This window comes from Chelonia mydas, chromosome 2, assembly GCF_015237465.2.
Source record: "Chelonia mydas isolate rCheMyd1 chromosome 2, rCheMyd1.pri.v2, whole genome shotgun sequence".
NCBI classification, from domain to species: Eukaryota; Metazoa; Chordata; order Testudines; family Cheloniidae; genus Chelonia; species Chelonia mydas.
In genome coordinates, this window is record NC_057850.1 from 119,458,214 (window position 1) to 119,471,833 (window position 13,620).

Consider the following 13,620-nt stretch of genomic DNA (forward strand, 5'->3'; position numbering starts at 1 on the left):
GCTGCTCCCAAAGAAACTATACACCCCAGCTTACCAGTTTCCCATTGGGTCCCTGGTCAGTTTATTAACTCACACCACTTAGATATATTGATAGTGAAAACAAGTAAAAGTTTATTTAACAAAATATAGAGATTTGAGATGTAGCCAGTCAAAATATTGGAAACAGATGGTTAAATGTAAAATAAAATCATAACATACATTCTAAAGCCTAGATTTAATTACCAATTTCCCATCTAATGAAGTTTAGCTCACTCAAAATCTTTGCAGTATTTTTCAGCCAGATTGGCTGTGACCCTCCCTTCATAAGACAGAACACACTGACAGTTTGTCTCTGTGGTGAAAGATCCAGAGTGTACCTCAGTACTCCCAGCTATACCCCCAGAATTTATTGTCTTTACTCATAAACAGGATACCCCCCTGCTGCTTTTGTTTTTTCCTGCAGCTGTCTTTTCTTGTTGAATTCTCAATCTTCTGATTAGCAGCAGGCTCAGTAATGCAAACAGGCCTCCATTGTGAAGCGGACAATACACAAAACACACATGATCAGACAGAAAAAGATAAACAACTATTACCTCCTGCCTGGTCGAACCTAAGTCATGTCACATCTTGGTGACCTGCCTTACCTTAAGAAGATGATTTTCAGAATAGATACATAACTTTTTACAGATTATCCTTACATATATTTCACAATGATCATGATGACCAGTGGGCTACTGGTTCCCAGTAGACACCTTACATGTCACCCTTTGTTGAATTATTGTGCATACATTTGACCGACAGGATCTCCTGGCATCAAGAGGTCCCTATGTCACAAATGTTGTACAGTGTTGTAGCATTATATCCACAGAGCCATATTCAGCTGGTCAACCCATAACACTCCTCCAGTTCTCTGCTGTATAACCACCCAAGTTCGTATGGAATAAACATGCACATAGGGTGGAAAATAGCCTTGACAGTTAGTGTTGCTTATTAGCAGCTGTGTCAGAACTGCTGTGGTTTTGAATAACTAATTAAGGCAATATTTCCCCAGGCATATCCACTGCATTTTATACCTTCTGAACACACAAGAAATCTTCATGGTGATTTTACTTTGTTTCCAAGGGTTAAGCAACTCTGTTCGTTATGCCACTTGGGATAATGACCCAATTTGTCCTTTTTGTTTTTCGTGCTCTCCTTAGTGTTTTTTTTTTCATGCAACAGGTAAAAACAGACGGTGATAATAATATCTTACATGTATATACACGAAGGGTATGTCTTCACTACCTGCCGGATCGGCGGGCAGCGATCAATCCAGTGGGGATGGACTTATCGTGGCTAGTCTAGACGCAATAAATCGACCCCCGAGCGCACTCCTGTCGACTCCTGTACTCCAGCACTGCAAGAGGCGCAGGCAGAGTCGACGGGGGAGCAGCAGCAGTTGACTCACCGCAGTGGAGACACCACGGTAAGTCGATCTAAGTAAGTCGACTTCAGCTACATTATTCACGTAGCTGAAGTTGCGTAACTTAGATCAATTCTCCCCCCCGCCCCCAAGTGTAGACCAGGGCTAAGATCTTTCATTCTTGTCAGAACACTTGACAAACTTTGGGACTGATCCTGCAAGGTGCTGAGGATGCCCTGAGATGGACAGGATGCCCTCAACTCCCACAGGGGGATGAAACATCTCAGTGGTGGACTACAGGCAACTGTTTGACAGCACCCAAGAACACTGGACAACAGTTTCTTACAGCAAGTAAAAAATACAGGATAAGATTCTTTGGACTAGCTGAGGAATACTTAGTGCAAATGTGGGGAGGGAAGGCACAACAGAAGTGGACAGCAAAGATGGCATTAAGCTATTTTAGAGGATTTTTGATCTGGGGTGGAGTGTGTATCAACTTGGCGTTAGGCACAGGATCGAGCAGCCTGAAGGCTGCTCTCTCTTACACCAGCTGTCAAAGGCTTACAGAGTCAAATTCAGTAGCCAGGGATCACCCAGACACACCTCAATGCTAGGGGAGTGGTATAGGAACTGTAACAGCAGCCCATGCCACCAGAGCAGTGCAAAGAAGCCTTAACAGTCTAGAGAATCTGGCCCACTGCGTCCCAATGAATGTGCAGGGGAATTCAGGCAGCGAGAATATATTGAACTCAACTGGAACATGGACAGGACTTAAATCACACTAATTATAGGTTTAAAATGAATATAACACACCCACTTCCTCCAGTCCTGAGAACACTTCCATAGAAGGGTGTTATGTCTAATTTGTGCTTTTACAACCTCAAGAGAAAGCTACTTTTAACATGTGAGATTAAACACTTAGAAGCCCTCGCAGCTCCCTACCTGGAAATCAGAGGCTCAGAAAAAAACAGAATTAAAGACGACAGGTGTACATTAAAATGCTTAGGAATAATGAGAGTGTAGTTGTAGCTGTGTTGATCCCATGATGTTAGAGAGACATTACCTCACCCACCTTATCTTTTATTGGACCATCTTCTGTTGGTGAGAGAGACCAGCTTTCAAGCTTACACAGAGCTCTTCTTTCCCAGACCTGGAGATGAGCTCCGTTTAGCTCCAAAGCTCGTCTCTCTCACCATCAGAAGCTGGTCCAATAAAAGATATTACCTCACGCACCATGTCGCTCTAGGAATAATGACAACATTTTAAAAAATTACTTTAAATCTCTTTATGGAGGAGCTGTTGTTAAAAGCTTAATGTGGTCAGTTTAACAATTCATACAGCTCACCCTTTTTTGTTACTGCTGTTTATATAATCTGCATCTTGATACGGCTGAACTGTTTCTGTCCTGGATTTTTTTTAAGGTTTAAAACAAAATTATTTGAGCTCCGTGTTCATCTGGGTGTGGAAGGTGAGCACACACATGTGCTAGAAGATGGGCATGATTCTCAGGGCTGCTCCAGCTACTTCACACTGCAAGGCAATCAGAAACCTGGTGGAACTGATTGAATGAAAAGGTAAAGATGTTATGAACCACCAGATATACCATTAGCCACCTCTTAGAAAGTAGAATCTCTGCACCTCACCTCAAAGACATGTTCTTATTTTCACCATCTAAGGCAGGCGATTAGGTATATGCTATTATCTTTAGGTGAGTTTCTCAACACCAGATTTTTTGCAGCTCTGTGTCAACTGTAAACATTCACTGCTCCAAGCTGACAGTTGCTGGCACACTAAACTTGCTGTAGCCTATTGTATTTTGCTGCTTTAGGCAACTGCCTCTTCTACCAGTGTGGTAGAGACAGCACTGACTGCATCTGAGCTGTGGGAGGGGTGAAAGGGCCTGCAAAACACTCCTCCATTCTGTAGATTAGGAGGGAGTAGCCCTCGCTAACTATCCAGAGCATAGATCCTCAAGCCCAACCTAGTCCTCTCTCGCTGGTCAGGAAGTGGGCCCTTAGGCCATGTCCCAGTGGCCTCCATCTGAGAATGCAGGGCGAACAGTTGGGAGAACTATGAGCTTGAGCAGAGAATGGTAGGGAATAGAGTAGGTGGGCTAGGAAGCTGGGATCAGCTCCATACATTTTGATGGTGGAAGAACACGTGAAGAAGGGAGATGATGGGTAAGTTACACAGCTGATAAGGAACCTGCCAACTATGCTCCTAACTCATATTACAGGAGAACTTTTTTTTTTTTTAAAAAAACACACTTAATTTTTCTATTCATTAATGCCGTTTTGGTCCCTCCACCTGTAACAAGCTGGTTGTTACTTGAGGTAACTAAGGCAACCAGATGTTCTAGGTGGAGGGACCAAATAAATAGCACCAATACCAATTTTTAAAGGCTCGAAAATAGCTTTTCTGTAGAACTACTAGAGGCATGTGCAGAATGCACAAGAGTCCTGCCTCACATGCTAATGGTGAAGATGTTCAGCTATCCCAAATTTCAGGTTACGAAGGCCTTATTTGTCTCTTTTGTCATGGGTGGGGTCAGGCATCCCACATTATACATTAGCAATACTGAGTGCAATCCCCTGTCAGCTGCCTGGGAGCCACACATCAGAGCTCCTCTCACGGTACATGAGGGAACACAAGTAGTCATGATGAAATGGCAGGAGAGGCAGGAATTCCTTGTGTCACAGGGTAGCTGGACCCTGACCTGTGACAGGCTCCACTAAGGAGAATGAGCCAACCCAGATCCATCTATGCATAGTTAATTTCCTAAGTAGTTAGGCAGCAGTCAATTAGGTAAGGCGCTCCTGGGCCTAATAAAGGCGTATGAGGGCTCAGTTAGGAAGCCCTAGAACAGAGGTAGCTTCTGCAGAGACCAGCTTCTCAGGGGAGTGAGTTAGAAAGCTACTCCCAGTGGTATCTCCCTGGAGAAAAGAGGTTCTTTGAGAGATGGAACTGGTCCAGAGGGAAAGTGCTCCCAGGCAAGGGATCAAGCCTCGCAGGAGAATGAACTGTGTGTAGGATCTTTGGGGTGCTAGTAGAGCCTCGCTTTGCAAAGAGTGATGCACTGTCAGGGGTGCGATCCATCTGAACACCCGAAGCTCCAGGCAGAGAATTCAGCCTGCGAGTGCTGTGTGGCTACAGGGGCAAGACGTAAGACTGATTAACCCAAGGGCAGAGAGTTTCCAGTGGAATAGCTGTTGGCAGCTTTAATTTTTGTTTTCATTTTGTCCTTTCCTGTTAAATAAATTAGAGCCTCCAAAGAGGGTGTTCTCTTAATACGACAAAGGCCTGCTTGGATATGTTTACACCCTGGCTGAGGGGAAACTGAGGCAGAGGCTTCTCTGCAGGGTGACACCTGATCATACAAGGGGGCACAGACTGCTGACCTCCTGGCCTTTATACTCTCTGTCCTTCCAAGCAGTTAGAAAGGAAAGGAAGAAACTAGAAGATGATGCTGAATGGAGTCACAGAAAGCCACAACATAATCACATCCTGAGGTTACACTGCAGAGCTCCTGTCATCATGTTACATCAATATTTGATGATGTTGAGCCTTAACAACGTCATGTCACTAAACAGATACAGCAACACAATGTACAAATGCCACTCAGTGATTATTTTGTTGCTCTCCAGGACTGTATTTGAAGATGAAGCAGGTCTCGGCAAGGTTAATTAACACCATTGGAAAGAGTGTCTAAAGAAGACTGAAACACAAGAAGGAGCTCTCAGCAAACCAGCCAGCCAGGAAGAGGCGCTCTCCCTAAGCTTAGTGCAGCACCAGCCAAGAATGACATGGAACTCTCCCTATGCTTTTAAGAAGTAGAGAAAATGTATTCCCCTTCTTCCCCCTTCCTTTAACTGCTGGTTATAAATGGTGTATACATGCTACATAGTCAGTGCATATCACTTGTCTGTTAACCTAGCTCCGCTTTAACAAGAGTTGGTTTAGAAAACTTTAATGCTAGTACAATCAGTCTTTCACTTCAGAGGTTTAATTTCCAGTGGGCTCCAAAGTAACACAACCAGTAATCTCCTTTTCAGGTTTTGTGTCTACCAATTGAAGGTCTGCTCTTATAAAGAGCTTTTCTAAAGGGTACATAGGGCTGGCTGTGCCCCAGCCTGGTTGGGCCTTGAGTGATAATTTTGCTTGAAGACACTACTGCAAAGCATCAGAGAGATCACTTCTACATTGCAAGAAAATTTCATAGCTCGTTGGCACATGTGTGTGTGTACAAGGGTGCAGAGGTGGGCATAATCTTTGTATTGCTAAACTGAAGATGAAGTTAAAGAGGATGAAGAGTGTCAGAGACTGTGCATTAATAGTGAACAATTAAAAGATCCAAGCACAAAAATTGCTTTTCAGCTTGAACTAAAGAATAGGTTCAGTGTTCTAATGGAGTTAATTGAAGAACTTAAGATTGATTTAGGAAATACTGTAGTGGAAGAAGCTAGAAAAGCCATCAATAAACTCAAAAATGGGAAAACAGCCAGAGAGGATAATATTACTGGGGAGCAAGTGACGAAACATCCATCCAGAGTTACTTGAATAGAATATCGAATGAAGAAAAGAACCCAATCCAGTGGAAGAGAGATCTTATAGTAAAATCCCAAAGAAGAGTGACCACGCCAACTTCAGTAACTGGAGAGGAATCACATTATTCTCAGTGCCTGGGAATATTATGTTCAACATCATCCTGGAACATACCAAGAAACAAAAAGATTTCCAACTTTGAGAGGCACACAGAGGGTTTAGATTGCTGAGATCATCTGCATATTGTTGATCTTACAGGCATATTATCGAATAAAATGCAGAGTGGCAAGCACCTCTTGTGATAACTTTTATAGATTTCCAGGGAAGTCTCTGGAAAATTATGGCATGCTATAGAATGCCATCAAAATCATTAGAATTGTTTGATGGGTCGTTGACAATGTCAAGAGGAAATTAACTGCAGAAGGCAACTGAGAAATATTATGGGCAAATGATAAAGTACAATTGGATGACCTTGTTTTTGCTGGTGGCATAGTGTTGCCCAGTTCAGCACATCACTTAATGGAAGAAAAGACCCAGCTTTTGGCAGACACAGAAAAACAAGTTGGTTTGTTCTTCAACAAGGGGAAGACAAAATATATGTCGGTCAATGTTTCAAAAGCAGCCATCAGAGAAGACGGAGAAACATGAGAAGAACATTATCTGGGCAGCGAGATGTGCAATGATGGTAATACCATGCTAGATATCAAACAATGGATAGCAAAAGCAGCAAACAACTTTCATAAACTTGAAAAGATTTGCAAAGTAGCATGATCAGCACTGATACAAAACTAGAATTTAACACTAGCATCATATCTGTCCTCTGTTACAGAGCACAGTCATGGAAATCCATAACAGCAATTGATAAGAAGATCAACTCATTCCAAAGTAAATGCCATTAGAAGATTTTCAGAGTTCACTAGAAAAAGTTCATTACAGCACGGAAAATTCTCACTAGAGCACACCAACTTAAAGCATCAAATATGGCAAGATGATGATGATAGCTATATTTAGGACAAGCTTTAAGGATGCCACATACACGACTTCCATGGCAAGACACCATCTGGAAAGAGAAAAAGAGGACTACCTCAAAAACATTATGTAGAATCTTATTATGTAGAATTATGTAGATAATTCTACATAATTATCATTATGTAGAATTTAGAAAGAAGCTAAATCCATCAACATAATGCTTGGAAGCCTGAACAGACCAGCACAAGATGGAAATAAATGACACAAACTGGTGGACACTCCATGCACCTGAGAGTGCAGAAGGATAAAGAAGAATTATTATGCCCATTTTGTACACACAATCCAAGGCCCCACTGGCAGTAATTGCTTTGGCTGACTACCTTACTTTAAGGCCATCAGCATCAGTTTGTAAATTATTATTCCTTCCAGTTACAGTGCAGCTGGGTTTCCTTTGGCAGTTGTTTAGGCTCAGTGGTTGAGAAATTTCAAAGCAGCCAAAGGGATTTAGACACATCTTCCACTATGTCTAAATTCCTTAGATTGCTTTGAAAGATCTCAGCTAATGTATTTATACAGCTTCTTCAGACTTTGTGGCCGCAGATACCTTGATCTTTTGAAGAGGTGTGCATTTTAAATTTTTAGCATGTGCTCAGAACAAAGGCTAAGGAAGATATAAAGACCACATTTTGTACAGCTTTAGACAATATCAGCGCTGGGGAGGCTACAGGAGACTTGTAGAATTCAAGGCCAGAAGGAACCAATGTGATCATCTAATCTGACCACTGACTGAGAATTTTTGCGCTATGGACAGAAAGACGAGGTTATCCTGGGCTAAATATTTGTTGAAAATGCGTAACAGGTGCTGTTCAGATGCCATGCGCAGCAGGTCAAAGTTCTATGCTGACGCAGAGCAGCAACCTTCCGTTTTCTGTAATGAACGTATTTATTTATTTTTAAAGTTTACATATTGTTAAAAAGCAGTATGAAATAAGAAATCACCCATGCACAAGTTCCCATCTGGCTCCACCTAGTGGACCTGGTTGCAACTGGGAAACTGAACGGAGGGTGAGCGGAGAGAGTATATGGTACATGAGGCTGGCAGTGTAATACACTTTATTTTGAAATGTGCCATATAAATGATAAGCTGCAGTGGGAAGTGAGGTGCACTGGTTGCATTTATGCCCAACTCATAAGAAGTATATGATATTTAGGCTGTCCATACATCCTGTTTTGGCCAAGCAAAACTGGACATTTGTAAAATTTGCTCTTGCCAACTGATGATCAGTTGGCAAAAACAAACTGGACAAATGCCCAGTTTTGCCAAAAATGTCGGGTGCACCCCTCCTAGGGGTGCGTGGAGGAACGCTCAGGGGGTCTAGGGCAGGGGGGCACCCTCAGGCCAGTCCTGGGGGGGAAGGGGGGAGTGCCACCCTTGGGCCAGCCCCATATGGTATCCTGTTTTCACTTTGGGAAATATGGTCACCTAATGATATCGCACAGGTTGTATTCACATTGCAGCAGAGAGCGCTGAAGTACTATTGAGCAACAGAGAGTGAAGATAGTTCATAGAAATAATAGAAATGGAGGACTGGAAGGGACCTCGAGAGGTCACCTAGTCTAGTCCCCTGCACCGGGGCAGGAATAAGTATTATCTAGACCAGCCCTTACAGGTGTTTGCCAAACCTGTTCTTAAAAACCTTCAGTGACAGAGATTCCACCACCTCCACAGGACGCTCCAGTGCTTAATTACCCTGACAGTTAGGAAGTTTTTCCTAATGTCTAATCTAACACTCCCTTGCTGCAATTTAAGCCCACTACTTCTTGTCCTGTCCTCAGTGGATAAGGAGAACAAGTTGCTATACCTAGCAGATGCTTGTTATGAATATACATATTGGAATAAAGTAATAATAAATTCATATCTCCACCCTTCATTTATAGACCTCAAAGTGCTTTACAAATGACTGTAAATATCAGAGCTGGTCAACTTCTTTTTTTTACAAAGAATGCTGGGAGACAATTTGTGTTCTTGTGGATTTTTGAAAAATTTACAAATGAAAAGTTTTGAATTTTTGTTTAGTTTTGGTGGGGAAAATCTTTGTCTTTCTCACTTTCTTATTCTCCCCTGCCCCCCTCTTTCCAACGAGGAAAAAAAGGTGGGTGGACAAAAAAAGGGAGAGAAAGCGGAGAAAAACATTTTTTCTCACTTTTCAATTTTTCAAGTGGAAAGAAGGAGAAAAAATAACAGCAGTTAGAGCAAGTGTGTTTTATTCCCACTGAAAGAAAACAAGTGTTTTGAAATATTTTTAAAATTTTTCAAAAAAGTGTTTTGAAATTTTTCATGAAATGTATTTACTTTTTTTTTTTGGACCATCACTTATACTTATCACAATCCCTATTTTACAGACAGGGAAATTGAGGAGGAGAGGTGAAGTATGAAATCTCTCTCTTTCTGTAGCTTGGTAGAAAACCATGTGGTGCTCTGTTGTAGCCGTGCAGTATACCCCTCTGTAATTGCCGGTGTGGAGATGCACCACTGAGCAAGAGGCTTCTGGAGTCATTTTGTCACACTGAGCTCTTTTTCCCAGCATGGAGGAGGCTGGGGTCAGGGCACCAAGCTCTCTTAGGATTGTGTCATTAGTAGCTTGCTGGACCAGAGCCGCCTTTGTGCTCATAGAGCAAGAAAAGGCATTGTGGTTCTGGTAGGGATTACAATGAAGGTGAAGAAGAGACGCCTTGAACACTCATGTAGGTACTATTCTAATTTCCTGCAGACACCACTACACAAGACTGTTAAAGACTGAAAAAAATCTCTCATATCACTGATAAATGGAACAAAAAGTAACCTGATTATTTTCTCATAGCAACATCAGATTACAGATCACTTAGTTTTATCTCAGATGGGTGAGTGAATCAGTCACCACATACCACTATGACCTCTGTATTCACACTTGAGAAGGGAACGACAAGTTTCCTAAGAAAAGTAAGAAAGAAATGAGTGTTAATTTTCAGCTTGAAAAGTAATCAGATGTTGATTACAAAAGTAATCCTGAGAACTAATTACTTTTGCTGTAATCATTTACTTTTGAACTCCTGCTTATGTATGTACGGTGATGAGTCCATTACAACTCCATTGGGTTCCCGCTAACAGGCACATTCTAGTAAAAATAAAGCAGTGCAGAGCTGTGTGTGTGTGTCGTGTAAAAGAGCAACATAAGGGATTTAATTCATGTAACACTAGGTGCTGGGTGATTATTCATTTGTGCAGCTGTGCTTCTGCAGCATTCTTCCCCTTTTAATTTGCAGTGCGCTGTGTTCCCAATGAATAAAAACAGGCGACTAAACTGTGCTTTGAGAAATGTTGATTTTGGTTTTGCATACACAGCAAAGCTGCGTGCGGTAGCAAGATATAAACTTGTTTTATTTTATTTAATTAATAGATGCAGTAATAGAATTCAGGGATCTCCATCATGTAGTGGGGATTTTAGCAGCAGTTCTATCATGAAATGCCATTATGTGCGGTGTGGTTATTATTCCATGCATTTCTGAAGCGTTTATCAGCCTATGAGCTCCTTTTATGTAGTTTAGAAATACAAATTATCCCCAAATTTGGACAAGCCTGTCCTTCACCAATCTCTGGCAAATAAATAAAAATAAATGCATACTGTAAGATATCAAAACAGTGGGATGAAGGAGTGCTGTCCATCAATTAAAAAAAAAAAAAGGAAACACAAAAGCAATCAAGTTGTACATCAGATATTTAAAAATACTTAAGCAAAATCTTGTTTCTGCTGCTGCATTATGTGGAGAACTCCTTTTAAATAATAATATTTAGCTGTCACATAGCACTTTTCATTCATAAACCTCAAGCTGCAGGACTGGGACCATAGTGGATATAAATAGAAGGCAGCTGTCTTGAATAACTCCTGAAAAGGAACTAAACTCTGTCTTTCCCACCATTTGCCCACTTTGAGCTGAGTACTTCTTCCTCTATTAGCTGCACCAATTGCTGAGGGGTGGCAAATTCTGTAGTCATCCTCTACCCATCACCTTCAGCCCTCAACTAAAACCTCTCCAACGCATCATCAAGGATCTACAACCTATCCTGAAGGATGACCCATCACTCTCACAGATCTTGGGAGACAGGTGAGTCCTTGCTTACAGACAGCCCCCCAACCTGAAGCAAATACTCACCAGCAACCACACGCCATACAACAAAAACACTAACCCAGGAACCTCTCCTTGCAACAAAGCCCGTTGCCAACTGTGTCCACATATCTATTCAGGGGATACCATCATAGGGCCTAATCACATCAGCCACACTATCAGAGGCTCGTTCACCTGCACATCTACCAATGTGATATATGCCATCATGTGCCAGCAATGCCCCTCTGCCATGTACATTGGCCAAACCGGACAGTCTCTACGTAAAAGAATAAATGGATACAAATCAGAAGTCAAGAATTATAACATTCAAAAACCAGTCAGAGTACACTTCAGTCTCTCTGGTCACTCAATTACAGACCTAAAAGTCACAATATTACAACAACAAAAACTTCAAAAACAGACTCCAACAAGAAACTGCTGAATTGGAATTAATTTGCAAACTGGACACCATTGAATTAGGCTTGAATAAATACTGGAAGTGGATGTGTCATTACACAAAGTAAAACTATTTCCCCATGTTTATTCCCCCCTTCTCGTTCTTGTTAACTGCTGGAAATGGCCCATCTTGATTATCACTACAAAAGTTTTTTTTTTTCCCCCCTCTCCTGCTGGTAATAGCTCACCTTACCTGATCACTCTCCTTACAGTGTGTATGGTAACACCCATTGTTTCATGTTCTCTGTGTACATAAAATCTCCCCACTGTATTTTCCACTGCATGCATCCGATGAAGTGAGCTGTAGCTCACAAAAGCTTATGCTCAAATAAATTTGTTAGTCTCTAAGGTGCCACAAGTACTCCTTTTCTTTTTGCAAATTCTGTAATGTTTACTCAACAGGTGACCTGCTCTTGTTGTGAAATTCCTCACACTTCCTATTTTATCAGACTGCCAAGAAATGTGTCACCAGTATTTTTGTCAAATACCAGATTAATAACATGTAGTATGTGTTCTTGAAGCAACTTTCTCATGCAAAGATTTTGTATTAATTTTACCATGGATTTTGGCTCTGTGTAAAGCAGCTCTGAATTCTGTTTGTTTTGGATGGCGTTGAGAAGATGGATGGCGTTCATTCTGTGTGAATGAATGGTGGTGGTGGTGTACAGCACAAGAATAACTGCTGGGGAGCTGGTTACAACAAGGATGTCCCCCAAAATGGTTAAAACGTGGGTCTGTCTTGTAGCATGGAGAGCAGCTTAGTTGCTCAGATACTGTGTTGAGGAGCACACTATGGGAACTCAACTGATAAGTAAAAATGACTTTATGTTAAGGATACTCCCTTCAGAGATGCCACAACCACTCATGACACCATAGTCAGTCTCTGTCCAAGGGTGTAGCATTGTTGACTCAAGGCCACTATAGGGTGGACTGGCTCTGTGACCCCATGACATTTTTCAGAGGGGGAGGGGTTTGTCCTAGTGTCCATGGCCAAAAATTTCCCTCCCCTGCCCAATGTTGTATGGTGAATTGCTGGTGCACTCCCAGCCCAGGAGCACTGAATAGGTACATAATTTGCAATGCATGTCAGAATCCTTCAAGGTGAAAGATGTAATAGGTAGCATCATAGGGATAGATGCTACATAGGCTACTTTAGAAATAAATGGGAATTGAATGTCTACATTCCTGGGTGACTTTGAAAATCCCACCAGTGAAATATACTCATCGCTACTTTTGCAAAACTACCCTTTTTATTATCTTATGTTTTCTTGCATTATAATAGGTATTGGGGGAAGACACACCTTTTGTTAAATCATATCTATGGACAAAGAGGTTATTTAGTTTCTCTCAGCAACCAAAAGCCTTCCCTGTAAAAAAGAGTGAAGCAGGAGTTCAGATTAGAGCTTCACACAATCAGTGAATTTAGAGCACACCTGCATTATGAAAACAGTCACCTAAGAGACCCAATTATAACACAATTGACCCTGAGATGGTTAAAATATAGTTTCTTCTTGTAGTGTAGATAGGAGCTCACCATGTCCAGAGCTGTAGCGGTAAAGTTCTATCTATACCACAAGAGGGAACCATGTGATAACTTGGTCCTAAGGATGGCTGCTTTCACAAGTACTTCTTTTCTTTTTGAGGATACAGACTAACATGGCTGCTCTCTGAAACCTGCTTTCATACTGTAGATGGGGCTGAGAGACTTTTATGGCAACCTGAGGTATGGCTTAGGATGCAGCAAAGTAGTTCAATAAAGCACTGATCCATTCACTACCTCTCAGTGTTACTGCACTGAAAAAGGAGTGGCATATTGAAGTTATAATTGTCTCAGCAGATGACATTTCCTAGATCTTAATTATCAGCTGGGAGGCTTAATGGTCCAAGATGCAGTTGACTCCATCAATAACAATATTTTGCACTTATATAGCACCTTTCGTTTGAGGATCTCAAAGTGCTTTACATATATGAATTGTTTAAGCCTTCCAACACTCACACGAGTTAGGTGAGTAGTAGTATCCCTGTTTGTCAGATGGTTAAATTGAAGCACAGGATGGTTAAGTGAATTGCTCCTAGTCAAAACAGTAGGTCCATGGCAGAGCTGGGCATAGAATCCAGAAACCCTGACT